At 42.0% G+C, this 22,680-nt stretch overlaps 3 long non-coding RNA genes across 8 annotated transcripts in view; 2 read left to right on the top strand and 1 right to left on the bottom strand.

Moving 5' to 3' along the window:
* LOC149044630 (uncharacterized) overlaps positions 1-15,971 on the top strand; it is a 21,383-nt gene extending 5,412 nt beyond the window's left edge. Inside the window, exons 3-8 of one of the 4 annotated variants that reach the window (XR_016187322.1) lie at positions 8-112; positions 656-769; positions 1,213-1,339; positions 2,948-3,039; positions 15,146-15,245; positions 15,578-15,971. This is a non-coding gene — a long non-coding RNA (uncharacterized LOC149044630). Of the gene's footprint in view, positions 1-7; positions 113-655; positions 770-1,212; positions 1,340-2,947; positions 3,040-15,145; positions 15,402-15,577 lie in introns of all 4 variants that reach the window. The other 3 variants (XR_016187320.1, XR_016187321.1, XR_016187319.1) reach the window with 3 other exon arrangements.
* On the bottom strand, positions 14,474-22,680 carry LOC149044628 (uncharacterized). Of its 3 annotated transcripts, none has more exons than XR_016187316.1 (5): positions 20,395-22,680; positions 19,710-19,810; positions 18,063-18,123; positions 15,560-15,617; positions 14,474-15,217 (listed from the first exon to the last, which is right to left on the bottom strand). It is a non-coding gene; the product is annotated as an uncharacterized LOC149044628 (long non-coding RNA). The 3 variants fall into 3 exon arrangements; XR_016187315.1 differs by lacking the exons at positions 14,474-15,217; positions 15,560-15,617 and adding exons at positions 16,382-16,480; positions 17,329-17,384; XR_016187317.1 differs by lacking the exon at positions 15,560-15,617.
* On the top strand, positions 18,122-18,978 carry LOC149044629 (uncharacterized). Its single transcript, XR_016187324.1, has 2 exons — positions 18,122-18,458; positions 18,630-18,978. It is a non-coding gene; the product is annotated as an uncharacterized LOC149044629 (long non-coding RNA).

Here is a 22,680-nt window from a genome sequence, read left to right as displayed (position 1 = left end):
TCGACAGAAAAGCCAGGCCAATGAACATGGAGAAGTATGTCCTGGAGTGTTGACCCTTTCACTCCCACAAGTGACCAAGACAGAATTTCTCCTTACAATATCAAGCAGGCAGGTGATGAGAATAGAGACAAATATCAATCATGGGATTATTAGTTGATCCAATACCAAATTCTCTGAACTAACATTGAAAGAATTGTATGGCAGATAGTAAGGAGAATTACTAATAAGATCTTGGGAGTGAAAGGGTTAACCCAATCTGCTAATCAAATCTTACAATGATGTGCTAGTGTCTTTGGTGATGAGTAGGGGAAAAACTTCTTGACATGTCTTGAAAACAATAATTTTCTATATTGCCTACATACTACAAGACCAATTAGTGGATAAAAGAAGGAAAAAAGTCCTTCAATAAAATTAGATAAAAGTGTACATCCTCACGAATAGAGAATATTGAAATCAAAGTAATGACTCTGTAGATAGCCCCCCAGTAATACTCGTAAAGGCAGCCTTTCAGAATCACTGGATAATTGCTGCAGTTATTTTCTGGCCAACAGATTTCTTTGGTGTTTTAATTCCCCCCTTCTTTCTGCTGGGAATGAAGTCTGGGGAGTTCAACATAACAAAACATAAGAAATATTTTTCCCTTTTAACTTGATAGGTGAGAGGTAGGGGGTCAGTGGGTACTGCATGAGGACAAAGAGGGCATAACGATAATCCCACCGTGTGGCAGTACCGACTGAAATGCAAATTCAAGGCAACTGCCCTTTTCCAGGTATTTACAATAACTTGTGTATGAGTAGTGAAGATGAATATCCTTTAAGATCAATTATTGGAATGATAAACACAGTGTTTCTATCTCTCTCTTCTAAGGATTTATGAAAATAAATTTTATTCAAGATGTATAGATATTTTATATATCTACATGGTCACTTACTTGCAAGTATTAATTTCCTCTTTTCTTTGATAAATATTTCTTGATCAGAGGAAATAAAACTGAGTTGTATTGATTTCCAGTTTAACCAAATATCTGTAATCCTCTTCATCTCAATACATGACAAGAAAAGCCAGCTTCATACCACTAATTCTAGTTAAGAAGGCAACCCACTTTGCAAAGGAAAGGAGCACCCGCCCACTGCAGGCTATTTTGTCTCTTTCCTAGCCACACTTCGTATTAAAGACATTTTTTTAAAAGAAATTTCTTTCTTTAAATGAAAGGAGGTGTATGACTGGGCAGGGTCACAACAGAATGTGCCCCTAAATTTTACCATACAAAGACAGAAACAGGTGGTTAAGAACCAAGATCCCCTTCTGAGTAAGGAGGTGCTGGATATCTTGCGAGAGGGTATGTACATAAATTAAAGTTGTATCTATCATGTAGATTTTTTCTATCAGCGGTAGCAGGCTTTCAGTCAATTGTTCCTTTTGCTTGTTAAACCGTGCGTGATTTTTAGTGTTTATCGGAGAATTTTCTTCCACCCACGGCAGTTTATTTACTTTAACACATTGGTTGAAAAAATCTCATTGTTTTTAATTGATAAGTCTCCAAGATCAGTCGCTAAGCACGTGGAATACAAGTATCGCTAAATTAATCAGATAAGTGTCATTTACTTCTTTATAATACTTCTACTTTTGGTTGACTTTGTGTTTGTCTTCAATTAGCCATAGACTAGAGAGTAGATACATGGCCAAATTCGAACCAATCAAGTACAAAACAATCACTTAACAAATACCATTTAGATTTTTGAAAACCAAAGCAGTACTCGTAAATTTATTACCAACCTGAACAATACCACAACCACAACCACAACCCCAACTCAACCATCATGGGTGTATGGGTGTGTGTTTGGGTTAAGTTCAGGGTTTGTGCGTGGGCTTGGGTTAAGTTTTGATTTGGGTTTGGGCTTAAGTTAGGGGTAAATGGTTTTTGTTCCAGTATAAACGGAGGCAGACTTTCGTACCAATACAAAATGTAACAATTATTTTACCCAAAAAAACCAAGAGGATGATGTGCAGATAAAGAGACTGAATGAGTAGGAATACTCAAATTATCAAATATTGTAGCTGGGTAAAATTTTGCGACTTGTTGAATTCTGATATTTGTTGGCCCAATCTTGTTTATTTGTAAAGTGTAAGCGGTTCTCGTAATGAAAAAACCCATTTTAAAATATTGTTTGTGGCGTAGCATGGCCCACAATTGAATTACTCAGTGTAGAATTAAGGGGTCATACTGGTTGTTAAAAAAGCACAGATCAGATGATGGGAGAGGGAGAGGGAGAGGGTTTGAACTCCCTGACTTACCCCTGGTTCTTCCCCTAATTTACATTTTTGGCTCCTACAGAACCCTTTTTAGCGTGACCTATAATTGAAGCATTCCAGATTCTTTTATTTGATGGAAGCTCTTGGAAATAATATGGATATACTTGTTTTGTGATGCAAAGAGTAAGGCCTACAGAATATGATCAACTGACAATCTATTCATGTGGTATTTTGTTTACTTTCTGTGAGAGTACGAGATTGTTGAAACTTAGAAAACTTGTTAGCCAGTCTATCAGAGACCGTACCAGTAGTCAAAAATATTCCCAGAGAATGTACTGTTCCATATGAAAACCTAATGAGTGTGTTGGAAGTTTGTTTTACAGATGGCACATTTGAAATTTTTGATCGTCCATCGTAGAACGAAGAAAAGTTAAGATATGCAGTAGAGATGATGGCAAGATCATTATCGATTATTAAAAAGGCTAGAGATGCCAAATTGTAAACGTGGGAATGATTTCCGAACAAAATTATTGAGACTGTCGATTGAAAAAAAACTACAGTGCCAGACTTCAGTCGTTTTCTTTTCCTTCTAAAACTATGAATGATTTTTCATTTTTACGGAACTTCAAAATTGAAAATATTTCTTATTTCCTGTCTGAGTTTATATTCATTCTTATTATGTCCTTCTCGTCAGGGAAACAACAAGTTCTGACAAATGTTCTGTATTATGTCGAGAATCAACGCAAGTACCTTCTGGGCAAAGAAACTGGCAATAAAAACGTTTTGGTAAGTTTTGATTACGTTCATACTTTTAAAAATAGTTGTAAAAAAGCCCTAACGCTGAACTCTAACCCAGCTCCTTCCCAAACCCCAACGCCAACCCCATCCCCAAGCACCAACACAAACCTCGAACCTTACCGCAACTAGAACCCCATCCACAACCCCAACTCCGACCCCAACCCTGACCCTAACCCCGACCCCAACCCCAGCCCCAACCCCGACCCCGACCCCAGCCCCAACCCCAAACAAAAAAAACCCAAACCCCAGACCCACACCTCACCAAAACCCAAACAAAAACCCCAGACCCAAACCTCACCAAAGTCCTTACTCCACGTTCAACCACAACTCAAACTCGAACCTAAACCCATACTTAAGCCTAAGCCCCAACCTCAACCCCTAACCAACCTTAACCCTAACTCAAACCTTAGCCCCAACACCAACACTAAGTCCTAACCTAACTCAATTCCACACCCAAACCACAACCCAAACCCAAACTCAAACCCAGAAACCAACACCAGAAAGCCAAAATCTAGCCCCAACCACATCCCAATCCACAACCCCAACTCAAAAAAATTCCAAACCCCAGCCACAACCCCTCCTCAATCCCCAAGGTCAACTTTAATTCTAACTCAAATCTAAACGAAACCCAAAACATAAATACAACACCAACACGAATCCCAACACCAAACATAACCCTAAGCTAAACCCAAACCCAAACCCAAACCCCAACACCAACCCAAAAGCTAACCCTAACCCTAACCCTAATTCCAATTCCAACTTCGATCCCAATTCCAACACCAACCCTATCACCAACCCAGGCTTCATACCACAAAACCAACCTTAAACCAAACCCTCAGCCCCACACCACATCAAACCCTAGCCTCACCCCAACCCTGACCATAAACCACAACCAAAGCCACAACTAAAACCCGAACAACCACAATCCCAAATAAAGCCCCAACTCCAAACCCCACCCCCGCTCGAACCAAAACCCGATTGAAATTCCCATCCCAACCTCAGCTTCAATGCAAACCAACCAAGCCCAACCCCTAACCCTACTCCCAACAACAACGACAACACCAACTCAAACTTCGATCCTTAAACTAACCCCAAGCCCAGTCCCAAATAAAATCTTAACCATAAGACCTACTTGAGCTTCAATCCCAAATAAGACCCCAACACAAAAACCAACTGAGGCCCAGCCCTAATTTAACCCCACCCTAACCCCAACACCAAACAAAACGAAAAGCTGAATCTCAACCACAAGTTCAAACACTTCCCGTAAACCCAGCCTGAGCCCAACCACAAATAAAAGCTAAAACCCAAACCAACCCAAAGACCAACCCTAGACAAACCCCCATACCAACACCAACCCCAGCCCTGACCCTAATCCAACTCCACCCTAAACCTAACCTCAGCCCCAACGAAAACCCCAGCCCCATCCACAACCCAAGCTCGAACACAAACCATAACCCCTACCCAATACCACCTCACCCTAAACCGAAACCCTAAGCAAAATACCAACCTAAACCCGAACCCCATCCCAAATCCCAACTCCAACCAAAACCGTAATACTAACCTCATTGACAACCACAATCCCAAATGAAACCCCTAATCCTTACGCTAATTTTGGCTCTAAGCAACCCTAAGCTAACCTAAAACAAAATCCCAAGCTAACCCTGGGCAAAACCCTAAGCTAACCCTAAGAAAAACTTTAAGCTAGTCCTAAGGAAAAGCCGTACCTCGAACACAAACACTAAACCCAACTCCACGCCCCACCACTAGCAAAAACCTAAACTCCAAAAGCAACCCGAACCCAATGCTTACCCCAACTCAAACTCCTAGCCAACCACAAACCCTAATTACAACCTCGAGCCAAATCCCAAGCCTAAACCCTATTACAAACTCAAACCCTAATAGTAACCAAAGCAGGAAACACAACTTCAAAGAAAAGTTCATCCCAGTCTTCGATTCTTACCCTTTCCCTAAACTCAACACTAGCCTTAACCCTAACCCATGCACCAACTCAACCCCTACTCGAGACCAATCCTTAGCTCCAACCCCAGCCAAGGAAACAACTCAAACACGAACCCAAACTTAATCCTTAACAAAGTATCCAACTCACAAATGAATGAAGGGGTAAGTTTCTAAAGAAACTGTGGTGCTGCGTCGGTGGGAGAGTATAGAAGGTAATTTAGTGTTAACAACTGGGTTGAAAACGTAAATTAGCCACCGTAAAGAGTAAAAAAGCTGACGTTTCGAGCGTTAGCCCTAACGCTCGAAACGTCAGCTTTTTTACTCTTTACGGTGGCTAATTTACGTTTTCAACCCAGTTGTTAACACTAAATTACCTTCTATCCAACTCACACCACACTTACAACCTCAACCAAAGCCCAACTTCAACCCTACCCTGGCACAAAGGAAAGCCTCAACCCCAAACAACCACAACCCCAACTCAAATCCCAACCCTTACCCGACACAAACACCAACACAAACCACAACCTTAAAACCACCCCAAAACCTAATCCTAACCAGATCTCAAACCCCAGCCTGAACCCCAACCACAAGGCCCACACAGCTCCAACCCGAAGCACAAACAAAAATCCAATCCCAACCCTAGGCCCCACCCAAGCTCTGACACGAACCTCAACCCAAACCCCATTCTCAACCAAAACATCAGCACAAAGGATAGCCTCAAGCCCAAACATAGCCACAACCCCAACTCAACCCCCAACCCTTACCCCAACACTATCCACAACCTCAAACCCACCCCAATCCCAACCCCAACTAAAACCCAAATCCCAACTTTTACCCCAGAAGGCTACACCAAAAACCTAATACCATCAACCCTAAACCAATAAACCCAAACCCCCAAACCCCCAAACCCAAAAGCCAAAACCCCAAAACCCAAAACCTAAAACCCAAAACCCAAAACCCAAAACCCAAAACCCAAAACCCAAAACCCAAAACCCAAAACCCAAAACCCAAAACCCAAAACCCAAAACCCAAAACCCAAAACCCAAAACCCAAAAGCCAAAACCCAAAAGCCAAAACCCAAAACCCAAAACCCAAAACCCAAAACCCGAAGCCCAAAAACCCAAAACCCAAAACCAAAACCCCAAACCAAAACCCAAGAAAAAACCTTAAACCCTAAACCTTCCACCCAAAACCCTGGACCCAGAAGGCTACACCAAAAACCCTTAAACCATCAACCCTGAACCCATAAACCCAAACCCCCAAACCCATACCCAAAACCCAAGACCCAAGACCCAAACCCTAAAACAAAACCCAACATCTAAACCCTTAACACACAACCCTTAACCAAAACCCTAAACCCAGAAGCCTCCACCAGAAACCTTAAACCTTAAACATTAAACACTCAACCCCATACAACAAAACCCCAAAACCCAAAACGCTAAACCCTACATCCAAAACCCTAAACCAAAACCCTAAACCTAAAACCCAAAACGCGAAACCCTATACCCAAAACACTAAACCAAAACCCTAAACCTAAAACCCAAAACCCCAAACCCAAAACCCCAAACCCAAAACCCTAAACAGAAAACCCAAGAAAAAACCCTTAAACCCTAAACCTTAACTCCAAAACCTTAAACCCCAGAAGGCTACATCAAAAACATTAAACCATCAACCCTAAACCCATAAGCCCAAGCCCCAAACCCAAAACCCAAAACCCGAAACCCAAAACCCAAAACCCTAAATCCTAAGGCAAAACCCTAAACCTCAGACCCAGACAAACCCCTAAACCCTAAACACTAAACCAAAACCCTACACCTAAAACCCTAAACTGAAACACTCAACCGACACTCAACCCAAAACCCTAACCCTAACCCTAACCATATCCATAACCCTAAGCAAAACGCAAGACCCTACATCCAAAACCCTAAACCCAAAAACCTAAACCCTAAACCCTACATCCAACACATTAAAAACCTACACTAACACCCTAAAACCTACACTCAAAACCCTAAACCCTAAGACCAAAACCCTAGGCCAAAACCCAAAACCATAAGCCCTTAATCCAAACCCCTAAACCAAAAACCCTTAACCCTAAACCCAACACCTGTCCCAATACCTTCAACCCTAAACTGAACTGTAAACCCTAAACCAAAACTGAAGACCCAAAACCCTAAGCCCTTAACCCAAAACCCTTAACCAAACCCTTAAACCCTAAACCCAAAACCCCACAACCCCAAAACCCCCAACCTAAACCAAAACCCCATACCCTAAAAAAAACCCTAAATAAAAACCCAAGGCCCAAAACCCTAAATCCTAAACCCTAACCCTAAACACTAAATCCAAAACCCTAAACCCAGAAGCTTACACCAAAAACCTTAAACCCTCCACCCAAAACCCATAAAACAAAACCCCATAAGACAAAATAAAAACCCAAAACCCTAAACCCAAAACCCAAATCCCAATACCCTAAACGCTAAAACCTACACCCAAATCCCTAAGTCAAAATCCAAAACCTTAAACCTAAAACCCTTAACCCAAAAATCAACACTCAAAACCCAATACCCTAAACCGAAATCCTAAACCAAACCCCAAAACCCTAAGCCCTTAACCTGGAACGCTCAACCAAAACCCTCAACCCTAAACCCTAAACCCTAAACCCTAAACCCTAAACCCTAAACCCAAGACCCAAGACCCAAGACCCAAGACCCAAGACCCAAGACCCAAGACCCAAAACCCAAGACCCAAAACCCAAAACCCAAAACCCAAAACCCAAAACTCAAAACCCAAAACCCAAAACCCAAAACCCAAAACCCAAAACCCAAAACCCAAAACCCAAAACCCAAAACCCAAAACCCAACACCAAAGACCCTAAACTAAAACCCTATATCATAATCAAACCCTCAACCGAAACCCAAGTCCCAAAACCTAAGACCCTAAACCCTAAACCCAAAACTCTAAACCAAAACTCAAAACCCAAAACCAAAATCCCTATACCGAAACCCAAGACCCTAAACCCAAAGCCCTAAGTCCTAAACCTTAAACAAAAACTCTAAACCAAAACCCCAAGCCCAAAACCCAATACCCTAAACCCTAACCCAAAGCAATAGACCCTAAGCCAAATCCAAAACCCTAAACCCAAAGCCAAATCCCAAAGCCCTAAACCCTAAGCCAAAACCCAAAACCCTACGCCCTATACCCAAAACCCTAAACCAAACCCCTCGACCCAAAACCCAACATCCTCAACCGAAAACCCTAAAAAAAACTCAACACCCAGCACCCTAAACCCTCAATCCTGAATCCAAAACCCTAAATCAAAACCCAAAACCCAGAAGCCTACACGTAAAACCTTAAACACTCAACCATAAACCTAAGACCAAACCCTAAAATTCAAATCCGAGACCCAAAACCCAACACCCTAGGCCCTCCACCCTGTACCCTAAACCCAAAAATTAAACCCTACACCCTACAGCACAACCCTCAACCTCAAAGCCAAAACCCTCAACCCAAACCCCTTAACCCAAATCCCATAACCCTAACCGGAGACCCTAAACTAAAACCCAATACGCAACACCCTAAAACCTACACCCAAAATCCAAAACCTACGGCCAAAACCCAAAACTCTAAACCCTAAACCCTAAGCAAAAACCCTACTCCAAAACCTTTAACCCAAAACCCTAAACCCACGGCCCAAATCCCTAAACCAGTAACCCAACACCAAAAACCCAAAACCCAATAACCAAAACCTTAAACCAAAACACTAAACCCAAGACCCTAAATCGAAAACCCAAAACGAAAACCGAAGATCTCAAACCCTCAACCATAGAGCCTAAATCTAAAACCCTAGTGCAAAACCCGAACCTCTAAACCTTTAACCCAAAACCCTAAACCAAAACCCTGAGACGAAATCCAAAGCCAAAATCCTAATCCAAATCCAAAAAACCCTAAACCCAAAACCCTACGCCAAATCCCAAAACCCTAAACCCAAAACACTACGCCAAATTCCAAAAACTTAAACCCAAAACCCAACGCCAAATCCCAAAACCCTAAGCCCAAAATCTTAAGCCCAATCTAAAAACCCTTAACCCAAAACCCTACGCCAAATCCCAAAACCCTGAACCCAAAACCCTACATTAAATCCCAAAACCCTAAACCCAAAACGCCAAGCCAAACCCTAAACAATAAACCCCAAACCCTAGGCCAAATCCCAAATCCCTAAACCCAAAACACTAAGCAAAATCCAAAAAGCCCTAAACCCAAAACCCTACGCCAAATCCTAAAGCCCTAAACCCAAAACCCTACGCCAAATCCCAAAACCCTAAACCCAAAACGCTAAGCCAAACCCAAAACCCTAAACCCCAAACCCAAGGGCAAATCCCAAAATCCTAAACCCAAAACCCAACGCCAAATCCCAAAACCCTAAACCCAAAACCCTAAGCCAAATACCAAAACCCTAAACCCAAAACCTAAGGCCAAATCCCAAAACCCAAACCGCTAAGATAAACCCTTAACCCCGAACGCTAGACCAAATACCAAAACCCTAGATCCCAAACCCTAAGCCAAATCCCAAAACCCTTAATCGCTAACCCTGAGCCAAATCCCGAAACCCTAAACCAAAGCCAAATCCCAAAGCACTAAACCCAAAACCCAAAGCCAAATCCCAAAACCCTTAATCACTAACCCTGAGCCAAATCCCGAAACCCTAAACCAAAGCCAAATCCCAAAGCACTAAACCCAAAACCCAAAGCCAAAACCCTTAAACCAAAACCATAAGCCAAGTCTTGAAACCCTAAACCCAAAAAACTAAGCCAAATCCCAAGACCCTAAGTCAAATTCTAAAACCCTAAACACCAAACCCTAAGTAAAATCCCAACACCCTAACTCCCAAACCCTAACCCAAATCCCAAAACCCTAAGCCCTAAACCCTAGGCCAAATCTCAAAACCCTAAACCCTAAACCCAAAGCCAAATCCCAAAGCACTAAACCCAAAACCCTAAGCCAAATCCCAAAACCCTAAAACCAAAACCCTAAGCCAAATCCCGAAACCCTAAACCCCAAACCCTCGGCCAAATCCCAGAACCCTAGACCCAAAACCCTACGCCAAATCCTAAAGCCCTAAACCCAAAACCCTACGCCAAATCCCAAAACCAAAACCCTAAGCCAAATCCCGAAACCCTAAACCCAACGCAAAATCCCACAACCCTAAACCCAAAACCCTACGCCAAATCCAAAAACCCTAAACACAAAACCCTACGCCAAATCCCCAAACCCTAAACCCAAAACGCTAAGCCAAACCCAAAACCCTGAACCCTAAACCCCAAACCCTAGGCCAAATCCCAAAATATTCAACCCAAAACCCTAAGCCAATTCCAAAAACCCTACGCCAAATCCCAAAGCACTAAACCCAAAACCCTAGGCTAAATCCCAAAACCCTTAAACCAAAACCGTAAGCCAAGTCCCGAAACCCTAAACCCAAAAAAACTAAACGAAATCCCAAAACCCTAAGTCAAACCCAACAACCCTAAACCATAACCAAATGCCAAAAACCTAAACCCAAAACGCTAAGCAAAACCATAAACCCTAAACCACAAAACCCTAGGCGAAATCCCCAAGCACTAAACCCAAAACCCTAAGCCAAATCCCCAGACCCTTAAACCAAAACCCTAAGCCAAGTCCCGAAACCCTAAACCCAAAATACTAAGCCAAATCCCAAAACCCTAAGTCAAATCCCAAAACCCAAAACCCTACGCAAAATCCCAAAACCCTTAATCCAAAACCCTACGCCAAATCCCGAAACCCTAAAACCCAAACCCTAGGCCAAATCCCAAAACCCTAAGCCAAATCCAAAAACCTTAAACCCCAAACCCTACGCCAAATCCCGAAACCCTAAACCCTAGGGCAAATCCCAAAACCCTTAACCCAAAACCCAAAGCCAAATCCAAAAACCTTAAACCCAAAACCCTACGCCAAATCCCCAAACCCTAAATCCAAACCCCTACGCCAAATCCCGAGACTCTAAACCCAAAACGCTAAGCCAAACCCAAAACCCTAAGCCCCAAACACTAGGCCAAATCTTAAAACCCTAAACCCAAAGCCAAATCCCAAAGCACTTAACCCAAAACCCTAAGGCAAATCCAAAACCCTAAACCCCAAATCCAAAACCATAAACTCTAACCCTAGGCCAAATCCCAGAACCCTAAACCCAAAACCCTACGCTAAATCCAAAAACCGTAAACCCAAGACGCTAAGTCAAACCCTAAACCCCAAACCCTAGGCCAAACCCCCAAGAAATAAACCCAAAGCACTAAAACCAAGACCCTAAGCTAAATCACACAACCCTAAACCCAAAACCCTAAGCCAAATCCCAAATCCCAAAACCCCAAACTCTAAGCCAAATCCCAAAACCCTAAGCCCCAAACCTAAGTCAAATCCCAAAACCCTAAACCCAAACCCTAAACGTAAAACCCTAAGCAACCAACACCCTAAACCCAAAACCATAAGCCACATCCCAAAACCCCATACTCTTAACCCAGAACCCCTAAACCCACATGCCTACACCAAAAAAACCTTAGAACCTCAACCCTAAACCCATAAAACCAAACCCCAGAACGAAACCAAACCCTAAAGTTCAAACGAAAATCCTAAACCTTAAACCTAAAACTCCTAACCCAAAATCCAAATCCCAAATTCCTAGGCCAAAACCCCTAACATTAAAGCAAAACCCAATCCCCACACCCTAAAACCTACAATCAAATCCCTAAACCCAAGACTTGAAATCGTAAACCAAAACTCTAAGCCAAAACCCAAAACCCAAAACCCAAAACCCAAAACCCAAAACCCTAAACCCTAAACCCTAAGTCAAATCCCAAAATCCTAAACCCTAAGCAAAATCCCAAAACCCTACTACCCAAACCCTGAGCCAAATCCAAAATCCCTAGATCCCAAACCCAAAGCCAAACCCCAAAACCCTATGCCCCAAACCCCAGGCCAACACCCTAAACCCTGACCTCAATCCCAAAACACAAAGAAAAATCTTAAAACCCTAAGCCCTAGACAAAATCCCAAAACCCTAAACCCCAAACCCTATGCCAAATCCCCAATCCCTACACCCCAAACCCAAAGCCAAATCCCAAAACCCTAAGCCCCAAACCCTAAGCCAAATCCCGAAACCCTAAACCCCAAACCCTACGCCAAAACCCTAAACCCTTAGCCAAATCGCAAAACCCTAACCCCAAGATTCTAAGCAAAATACCAAAACCCTTAATTAAAAACACTAAGCAAAATCCCAGAACTTTAGGACGCAAACCCTAAGCCAAATTCCCAAACCCTAAGACCCAAACCCTAAGCCAAATCCCAAAGCCCTAAACCCAAAACCCAAAACCCTAAGCCCCAAACCCTAGCCCAAATCCCAAAACCTTAAACCCAAACCCTAAGCCAATTCCCAAAACCCCAAGCTCCAAACCCCAAGCCAAATCCCAAAAGCCTAAGCACCAAACCCTAAGCCAAATCCCAAATCCTTAAACCCAAAACTCTAGACCAAATCCGAAAACCCTATGCCCCGAAGCCTAGGCCAAAACCCTAAGCTAAATCCTAAAACCCTAAACCAAAAATATTAAGCAAAATCAAGAAATCTAAGCCCTAAAGCAAATCCCAAAACCCTTAGCCCTAAACCCTAGGTCAAATCCCAAAACCCTAAACCTCAAATCCTGGGTCAAAACACTAAACCCTTAACCAAATAACAAAACCCTAACCCCAAAACACTAGGCAAAATCCCAAAACCCTAAATATAAAACAAACCAAAATCCCAAAATCTTAAAGCTAAAACCCCCTAGCCAAATCCCAAAACCCAAAGACCCAAACCCTTAGCCAAATCCCAAATCCCTCAACCCTAAACCCAAAGCCAAATCCCAAAACCCTAGGACTCAAGCCCTAGGCCAAATCCCGACACTCTAAACCCTAAAAAAAATCCCAAAGCCCTAAACACAAAACTCTACGCAAAATCCAAAAAACCTAACCCCAAACCCGTACCCCAGATCCCAAAACCCTAAGCCCCAAACCCCAGGCCAAATCCCAAAACCTTAAACCCAAACCCTTAGCCATATCAAGAGCCTAACCCCAAACCCTATGTAAAATACCAATACCCTAAGTGCCAAATGATACGCTAAATCGAAAAAACCCAGACCCAAAACTCTGAATCAAATCCAAACCCTAAACCTAAACCCTCACCCTAAACCTAAACCCTCACCCTAAACCCTCACCCTAAACCATAACCCTAACCCTAACCCTAACCCTAAACCCTAACCCTAACCCTAACCCTAACCCTAACCCTAACCCTAACCCTAAACCAGTAATTGCTTAGGGTTAGGGTTAGGGTTAGGGTCCAACAGTACGCCAAACGACTGGGTACATCCGTTCAGTTTGTCACCCTCAACTGTAAATATGTGTAGCTCTGGATTCATACACTTTTAAAGCGCGTTCCTTCGACGTACGAGTTTCTACCAAAGTACACAAAACGAAGCAAAAATGCCTGGGATATTTGACAGGCACTTGCGACCTTCCTTTAGAAAATGGACCGATCGTCGGGAAAATACTCTCCGTTTACCAAGCAGAATAAGCCTCAGAAGGTTGGTTCTACGAGTCTTAGACTGAAAGTCCTTGACATCTACTCACTACCTTCGCCATCTGTTTTATTTGTTTCCATTTCGACACCGAGGGGGTACTGGGGTGTATGCATAGAGTTGAGCCCGCGCTCCAAAATTTAAAAAAAAAATTATTGGAACCAAAATCAAAAAGCTTCGGAAAATGAAATACTCCTAGAGGAAATTCAAATCACAGAAAACGTGCCTGTCAAATTGGCGAAATGAAATAAAGGCCACAGGTCAAAACCCAGTTGAATGATGAACCCTCCACTCCCACAAGTGACCAAGACAGAACTTCTCCTTACAGTATGAATACAATATCAAGCAGGCAGGTGACGAGAATGGAGAAGAACATCGATCATGGGATTAGTAGTCGAGCCAATACCAAATTCTTTGAACTCACATCATAAGAGTTGTCTGGCAGATAGTAAGGACAATTACTAATCAGATCTTGGGAGTGAAAGGGTTTCATACATCGAGGTTGCACTGTCCGGTTTTAATGCCCGTATACTAGCACATGAGACATTTCTGCGATTTGATTGGCTTAGAGCAGTGGTGTTTCAGCTTAATTTTAAGCCAAATACCTACATGTGAAAATTACAAACTAAACCCGGGTAGCGGTAGAGACGAATAACAGCATAATTTGTACCTGATGTTTGGCATGAATACCACTGGTGATATTTCAAAATTGCCTCAAATGCCACCGGCCTAACAGCTGGTGAGACTACGCATAACAATTTCGAAATATCACTGCAGGCATTTAGGTCAAATATCACTAGAGATCATCCAATTACCTACACAAAGACAAAGGACAAAAGCACACACTCCTTTGAATATAAATTTGGGCATCAGTCTTTATTTTCAACAACAATACCAATAAATGTGTCAAAACTTTTCTTGTCTACTCCATTCGGTTAGGCAGTATTGTTTAGAGGGGGAAAAAATCTCCAGTCATCACTGACTGCACACATTCAACCTTGATGATGGCACTTGATAGCTACATCACACCAGCACAGTTCCTGCCCTTGCATGTCAGCTGCTGCAACTGAAGAAAAGAGAGAATTTTGCTCATCTGTTGACACTGATAGAAACATGAAATTGCACAGCAAAAAGTATGAAAATTCCTTAAAGCCAGAGCTAGCTTCACACTGAATTGCTGCACTTTTTGAAGCAATAATAACCAATCCAAAGTGTCTGAATGAAATTCAGCTGCAAAGGAGGAATGAATTAATGTCAAGGGTTGATGTGATAATGATGGACGGAGTTAAAAGTTTCTGATGGCTGTCATTTCCATAGCGCTGGTGGCAGGCTTGCGGCAGACTGTTGAGGTGGTAGCCCCAGGTGCCCAGAAGGCCTGCGCGCGTAGCGCAATGGTGATCATGGCCTGTCAGGGGAACGACAGCCTCTTGTGTGTTCAGTGGGGGAAATGTTACGTAGACGGGTAAATGGATGGTATAATCCAGAAATCTAGTAATGTCATTGACCATATTTACCTGCAGGCGAGGCGAGGCGATGTGACAGCTGTTAATAACCCTTTCACTACCGCAAATGACCTGGAGAGAGAATTTTTCCTAACGATATAAATACAATATCAACAGGGTGAGTGCTGAGAATCCAGAACATCATCTCAATTTGGGGACCATTGGTTGATGCCATACTAAATTCTACCAAGGAACTACCATCATAAGGATTGTATGGTTGACAGTGAGGAGAGGTGCAAATTTGATCTGGGAGCTAAAGGGTTACACTCAAGTGGTAAGGGACGTACAGGTGCAATCTGGTTTGAAGGGAATTTCATTCCTGTGCAAGCCCTGTCATTTCAAATGGCTGACAGATAACAATAATAATAATATTATCTCGGAGTGGGTGATCAATCATTATTCTCACGGATTTGATTTTATGAATTGACTGACCTTTTTTTTTTTTCCCAGGGAAGGATTCAATTTGTACTTCACTTGGTCCTTGTTTTGCCTACAGGCAGGAAAGCAGGAAAATTCACATTGACATTCAATTTACAGCCTCCTTTTAATGAAGCCTTTCACTCCCTCCCAAGATCTCCATAGTAATTCTCCTTACTGTCAGCCATACAGTTCTGGTGACGTTGGCTTGGAGAATTTGCTATTGGATCAGCTTAAGTTCCCTTCATTTCTATTTTTCTTTGATCTCATCACTTGTCTGCTTGATATTGCACATTGTATATTGGATATTGGATATTGGATATTGGATATTGGATATTGGATATTGTATATTGGATATCGTATATCGTATATTGGATATTGCATATTGTATTATCATTTCTACTATTATTAAATGAGACTGCTATCATATCAGGGGTGATTTTGTAATGAGAACTTAGAGGCTGCCCACTCTTGGGGTTGAAGGGTTAAGATTTTTTCTTTCGTTAACGTATTGCAAACTGTACATAACTAGTAAAGCAGATCCTATTTAATGGTTCAGAGATGACCTTTCTACAAGTAACTGGAGTTGAGGCAATGGAAGATATTATTGCATGCTCAGTGTATTGTAGCAGAGTATTGAAAATTAGTTTCCTGTTTCTGAATTCCAGCGGTGGATAACTCTTGTATTCCAGCACTGTTATTTCCCAGCCCCTCTTAGCTGTTCTCAGTTTCTCAGCAGGAGTTAACTGTTGTATTCCAGTACTGTTAATTTGCAGCCCTAGACAGCCGTTCTGAGATTACCAGCAAGGAATAAATATTCTTTGGCAGTACTTACTTGTATTTTCCAGCTGGAGGTAACTGCTATGTCTAAGCACAATTCTTTTCTGGCCCCTCTTGGCTGATTGGAGTTTGCCTGCTCCAGTCGACTGTTATTTTCTGTAAAACAGAATAATATACATAAGGACCCAGGCACGAAGTGAAGAAACCTTCCTTGGAAACCTTGGAAACAACACAATGTTTTTAATTGCTCAGATGGAAAACCAAAAAATTTTACTGTTTGTTAAAAACAATGTTATGCAATGTTAAATGTTACATAATGTTAAAAATATCAAGGCCAAGAGTAATTCTGAACACAAAATTTAATAAATTTGACAGCTGTGAAGTATATAGCATTGCTTATGAATGAGACAAGAACGTGCTTTTAAATTTCCATCCTACCTGAATAATGTCTGCGTAAAAATTGAGCTCAAATGTAGTATTTTTAACTTATACATCTACTCCTAGTAAGTGGCCCTGGCAAACTATCTTTACATGTCACTGCCAATAAAATAACCCTCCATCTTCATAAAGATCTAGGTAAGCTCTTAAGGCCTTCCTGTCATTTTCTTAAAGCATGGCCTCACAAACTTTTTCCGTTGGCTCCACCAATAAAAAACATTTAGGGAAAGTCAAATAATCAATACCACAACTAGTACTTAAATACTAAGTTAGCAATTGACTGAGACACCATTAGCACCACCATAAAAAAATGTAAGAACCCTCAACTGGCTGAAACTTGCATCATTCAGTTGCATACTATTCTTCCCATATACTGACTTTTTTGGCATGCAAAACACTCCCGTGGTAAGGGACGTACAGGTGCAATCTGGTCCGAAGGGAATTTCATTCCTGTGCAAGCCCTGTCATTTCAAATGGCTGACAGATAACAATAATAATAATAATATTATCTCGGAGTGGGTGATCAATCATTACTCTCACGGATCTGGTTTTATGAATTGACTGACCTTTTTTTTTTTCCAGAGAAGGATTCAATTTGTACTTCACTTGGTCCTTGTATTCCCTACAGGCAGGAAAGCAGGAAAATTCACATTGACATTCAATTTACAGCCTCCTTTTAATGAAGCCTTTCACTCCCTCCCAAGATCTACAGAGTAGTTCTCCTTACTGTCAGCCATACAGTTCTGGTGATGTTGGCTTGGAGAATTTGCTATTGGATCAGCTTAAGTTCCCTTCATTTCTATTTTTCTTTGATCTCATCACTTGTCTGCTTGATATTGCACATTGTATATTGGATATTGGATATTGGATATTGGATATTGTATTATCATTTCTACTATTATTAAATGAGATTGCTAAAAACATGAAATTTCTGCCAACAATGCCAATAGGCAGTGGAGAGAAGAGGTAGAGAGAGAGAGAGAGGCGATGGAATGGTCAGTGCAGGAGAGTGGAAGAAATGCTCACAAGTTGTAGCTGCAGAGGTGAAACTTTGAGGGGCTGTCGTTCCTAGACCGCTGGCCGGTTGGTGACGGCAAACTGTTGAGGCCGGAGCCACAGGCTCCACCAGCGCTAGCGCGCGTCGCAAAGCGAGCAGCGGGGCTTGCCAGGGGAAAGGCAGGGCACTGTTTGTGCAGAGGTCAAGGAGGGACATAGACCAGCAGGTAGTAGAAGGATGTTTTTTTTTTCAATGGTCTGTTTTCAGTGGTGCACTTTGGGAACAATTGATTGTTATTCATACCTCAGTCACTGGGTGGATGTGCAGGTGCAGGTGCCTGTGCAGGACTTGGTCCTTGGTTGGCCTAGAGGAAAGAAAAGCAGGGGTCAAAAATTAGCATTGACATTTTTGATTTGAAACATGTAATATCATCATCATTATTATTATTATTATTATTATTATTATTATTATTATTATTATTATTCAGATTGCATTTCATGCATTTAACCCCTGGCCAGTAATCCTGGAAATGAAGAAAGGAAAGCCTGCCCTCTTACCACAGGTAGAGGGTTGTTTTGGGCATCATCATTGCAAAACTGTTCTAATTTGTACTCCTAACGATATCAATACAGCATCAACAGGATGAGTGCTGAGAATCCAGAACATGGAATCCAGAATCCTGTGCAAAACACTCCAGTGGTAAGGGACGTACAGGTGCAATCTGGTTTGAAGGGAATTTCATTCCTGTGCAAGCCCTGTCATTTCAAATGGCTGACAGATAACAATAATAATATTATCTCGGAGTGGGTGATCAATCATTACTCTCACGGATCTGGTTTTATGAATTGACTGACCTTTTTTTTTTCCCAGGGAAGGATTCAATTTGTACTTCACTTGGTCCTTGTTTTGCCTACAGGCAGGAAAGCAGGAAAATTCACATTGACATTCAATTTACAGCCTCTTTTTAATGAAGCCTTTCACTCCCTCCCAAGATCTCCAGAGTAATTCTCCTTACTGTCAGCCATACAGTTCTGGTGATGTTGGCTTGGAGAATTTGCTATTGGATCAGCTTAAGTTCCCTTCATTTCTATTTCTCTTTGATCTCATCACTTGTCTGCATGATATTGCATATTGTATATTGTATATTGGATATTGGATATTGGATATTGTATATACCTAGATGGTCGATATTGTGTGGATAATGTAAGGAGAAACTCTGTGTTGGTCACTCACTTCTGTGTTGGTTGGAGTTAAAGGGTTAAATATAAAAGTTGCATTGCACTGTCTAACCCTAAGCAAGCAAAAAAAAAAAAACCCAACACATCAAGTGTCAACCCCAAGCAACTAGTTCCCACACAAAACTCTGAGGACATTCTTACAAAAAGTCTTAAAATCTCTTGCTTTAACCGGCCTTTGACTCCCAAGATCTGATTGGCTGCCACATAATTGTAAATAAGTGACAAGAATTTGGTGTTAGATCAAGATCACGACTTCTACTCGATAAGGTCGAGTTTTCTCCTGACCTGTTTGCCAGATAATGTTTAGATATTAATTACAGGGAGAAGTTACGTGTGAATCACTCTTGGGAGTCAAAAAAAGGGTTAAAGCCTCAGAATTGGCCAAGGAAGAACCTTCCCAGATTTCTACATCTAGTTAGCAGCCCATGCAGCTAGCTAGCTAGCTAGCTAGCTAGCTAGCCTCTACAATCTACACTTGTAAAGAATTGAGAAAATTTAAACAAGCTGGCCAAACCAGTAATCTCAATACTCACTCGTAAAGAAAGAATCGAGAGATTTCAACAAGGTGGCCAAACCCAAAAGAAAAGGTTCATTGCACTTGCATTATTTTCATGCTCATGCAGACAACATTCAGACAACCTGTTAATTTGCAGCCCTAGACAGCCGTTCTGAGATTACCAGCAAGGAATAAATATTCTTTGGCAGTACTTACTTGTATTTTCCAGCTGGAGGTAACTGCTATGTCTAAGCACAATTCTTTTCTGGCCCCTCTTGGCTGATTGGAGTTTTCCTGCTCCAGTTGACTGTTATTTTCTGTAAAACAGAATAATATACATAAGGACCCAGGCATGAAGTGAAGAAACCTTCCTTGGAAACCTTGGAAAATAGACTATGTTTTTAACTGCCAACTTGGACGTGTACAAACAGGCAAAACAAACAAAGAGACAGACAAACAGACAAACACTCGCTCGTCGCTCGAGTCAGGAGGACGCTCGTCCCCTGCGGCTGAAAGCCCTGTATTTGCGAACAGAGAGAAAAATCTACGGACGGAAAAGGCTTTCGACTCTCTTGCGAGTTGCTTCGTTCTCAGAGTCGATCGGCTGCTGGTTTTTTTGCACTCGCGCGTTCGTCCACGTGTGCGCCACGAATCGAGTCGAAATCGAAGCGGCTTCGCAGACGAGGTGCGAAATCTTCCAAACGAACGAACGAACGAACGAACGAACGAACGAACGAATATTGCGCAAAGAGAAGAAGGTTGAAATCGACTCGCCCGCAGTCGAAAAGCCTTCGTTAAGTTGTGGGAGTGAACTCAATTCAGATAATATATACAGCCACTAGAGAGTCTCCAAATAAGTGCTCTCCTCGCCCCCAACGAATCATTCTTTGCACAGGGTTACCTTGAACACAGCAACATCGCAACTTCGAAACCTCGGGGATGGAAGGTGTGTGATGCCATATTCCCACTGCCTCCGATTTCGTGGAGGCGAAACGAAAAGACATGTCTCTCTAGCTCGCAGGGCCAGCTAGTCGAGTCACCTAATGCGCGTGCGCGCGCGCCTTGGGGAGGGGGGGAGGGGGGAGGGGGGGACATTTGGCGCTAGGCCGATATGGCCGGCCAACTAGCCAATCAAATAATAATAAATAATAATGATAAACTATATTTACGCGTTTCCTATTACTACCGATAAGCATGCATTTGGTTTTGTCCAAATTTAAAGTCATTTTTTTTTTTTTTTTCGTGTGTGTGTGTGTGTGTGTTCCTTTTAACGATAAAAATGCTTTCGGGAAATAAAAACGTATAGTAGTGATCAGCTCTACGCGCAATATATTTGAAGAACTTTCCGTCCATCGGACGCAAAATTCATTCTCTTTGGAAGTCGACGGGGTGAAATTTTCATTGAATTAATTCCTTGCCGTCCCACGTTGACCAAAGTACAAGGGGAGAGACGCGCTAGTTCCCACACATTGCTTTCAGTTCGAGTCACGTCGTGTGTAAGAAGTCACGTACCTGGGAAGGCAGGAAGTGGCCAGGGCTATCAATCATTTATTGTGTACGCGCAGAACCTGCGCGAACACAATAGAGACCTCCACTTCCGGTGCCATTTTTGGAAACTTGCAGCCATGTTGTCATGTAAGCACGAAACGCGAGGAATGGCGAGCGCGTCGTTTGTTGAAGTGGATAAGTCACGACACCTGACCTAATACATCGTCGATTTTCAATCTCTCATCAAATAATCGTCCTCGAGTGTTCGTAGCTTCTCTCTTTTCTGTTTTAGCTTGCTGGAATTCGCTCGAGGGTCCTAAACTTTGATCCTAAATATCTGCGTAACCACCATAGCCAGATCGCAGCACTCATGTATATACGTCGAAGGTGCATACCAGACAGTAACAACAGGTGGCTGTGGTTTCTCCAGCCAGAAGATCCCACTGAAGAAGAAGAGATCGACAGGACTGTCTTCCAATAGGAGGTACCTAACTGTAAAACAAATTTTCAGTCAGACTGTAAGCTTTTCACTTGGATGTTCATTTTGGAGTTCGAGATGATCAATGTCAACGTCTCTCACAGACTGTGGATAGATATTCAAGCTATGAGGACATTAGTTTTTTCTGTGACAATGGTTTTACTCAATTTTGAAATTCAACCAGGTTGCATGTTCATTTTAGAGTTCAACACAGGCCAGTGTGTTCTGAAGAAATGAATGTTTTTTTTGCGACAATCGTGAGAGGTGGTTTCAGTCAATTTTATAACAAGATGATCAATGTCAAAGTCTGTCGCAAACTGTGGATAAATATTCAAGCTAGGGCAGTGGTGTTTTTCTGAGGAAATTGGTCTTTTCTGTGACAGTGGTGAGATGGTTTTACTCGATTTTGAAATTCAACCAGCATGTTCATTTCAGAGTTCAACACAGGCCAGTGTGTTCCGTAAATGTTGTGTTTGCAAGATTTTTTTTTTTTTAAGTTCCTCACAAGCCGTTGATGATAATGTTCAAGCTAAGGCGGTCGTGTTTTTGTGAGCAAACTAATTTTTTTCTGTGACAAAGGTGACAGATAGTTTAGCTCGATTTTGAAATTTGACCAGCGTGTTCATTTTGGAATTCAACACATTTAAAATAAAATTGAGTTGATGGTTGAGAAAATGTGTACTCGTTCTCTGCTATAATAAGTTATTTTTAATAACCGCCACAAAAGGGAAGCAGGTCGCTGTGCCCACAAAGATGAGAACATTCAAAAGTGTCTCCTTTAACTCTAGTCACCACGATCGCTATAAATGCAGCTTTCCTTACCAAGCTGTCAACCAATTGCGATAAAATGGTCTTTTGTTTTCACCTTCATTTCACTAAAGAGGTTTGCAGTTCAGAGAAAGGAATTGAACAACAATTAGACTGCCGACAAAACTCTGAACAGACAAATTCAACCTCTTTTTCCAATTGTCAGTCCGAGATCTCTCTTTGGGGCACTTTGCCAAATTTCGCCCTCCATATTGAAATGAAAATAGATCCTCGTTAAGAAAAGCAGTGCATTATAGTCTAAGTTCAAGGTTTTACCCCCAGACAGGCGGTAAGGGTTGTTATTTAAGCAAATTCCTTCCAACTATTAATGGTTCCAGAAAGAAATTCACCCTTGCTTAGGAATTTTTTCAGCTAACCCTAACACTCACCGTGCTTTTTCCGGCTAAATTCAAC

Source organism: Pocillopora damicornis, chromosome 5 (genome assembly GCF_964200805.1).
Source record: "Pocillopora damicornis chromosome 5, jaPocDami1.2, whole genome shotgun sequence".
In the NCBI taxonomy this organism is placed as follows: domain Eukaryota; kingdom Metazoa; phylum Cnidaria; class Anthozoa; order Scleractinia; family Pocilloporidae; genus Pocillopora; species Pocillopora damicornis.
Note: the sequence above shows the minus strand (reverse complement) of the source record. Positions and strands in the feature narration are given on the sequence as shown.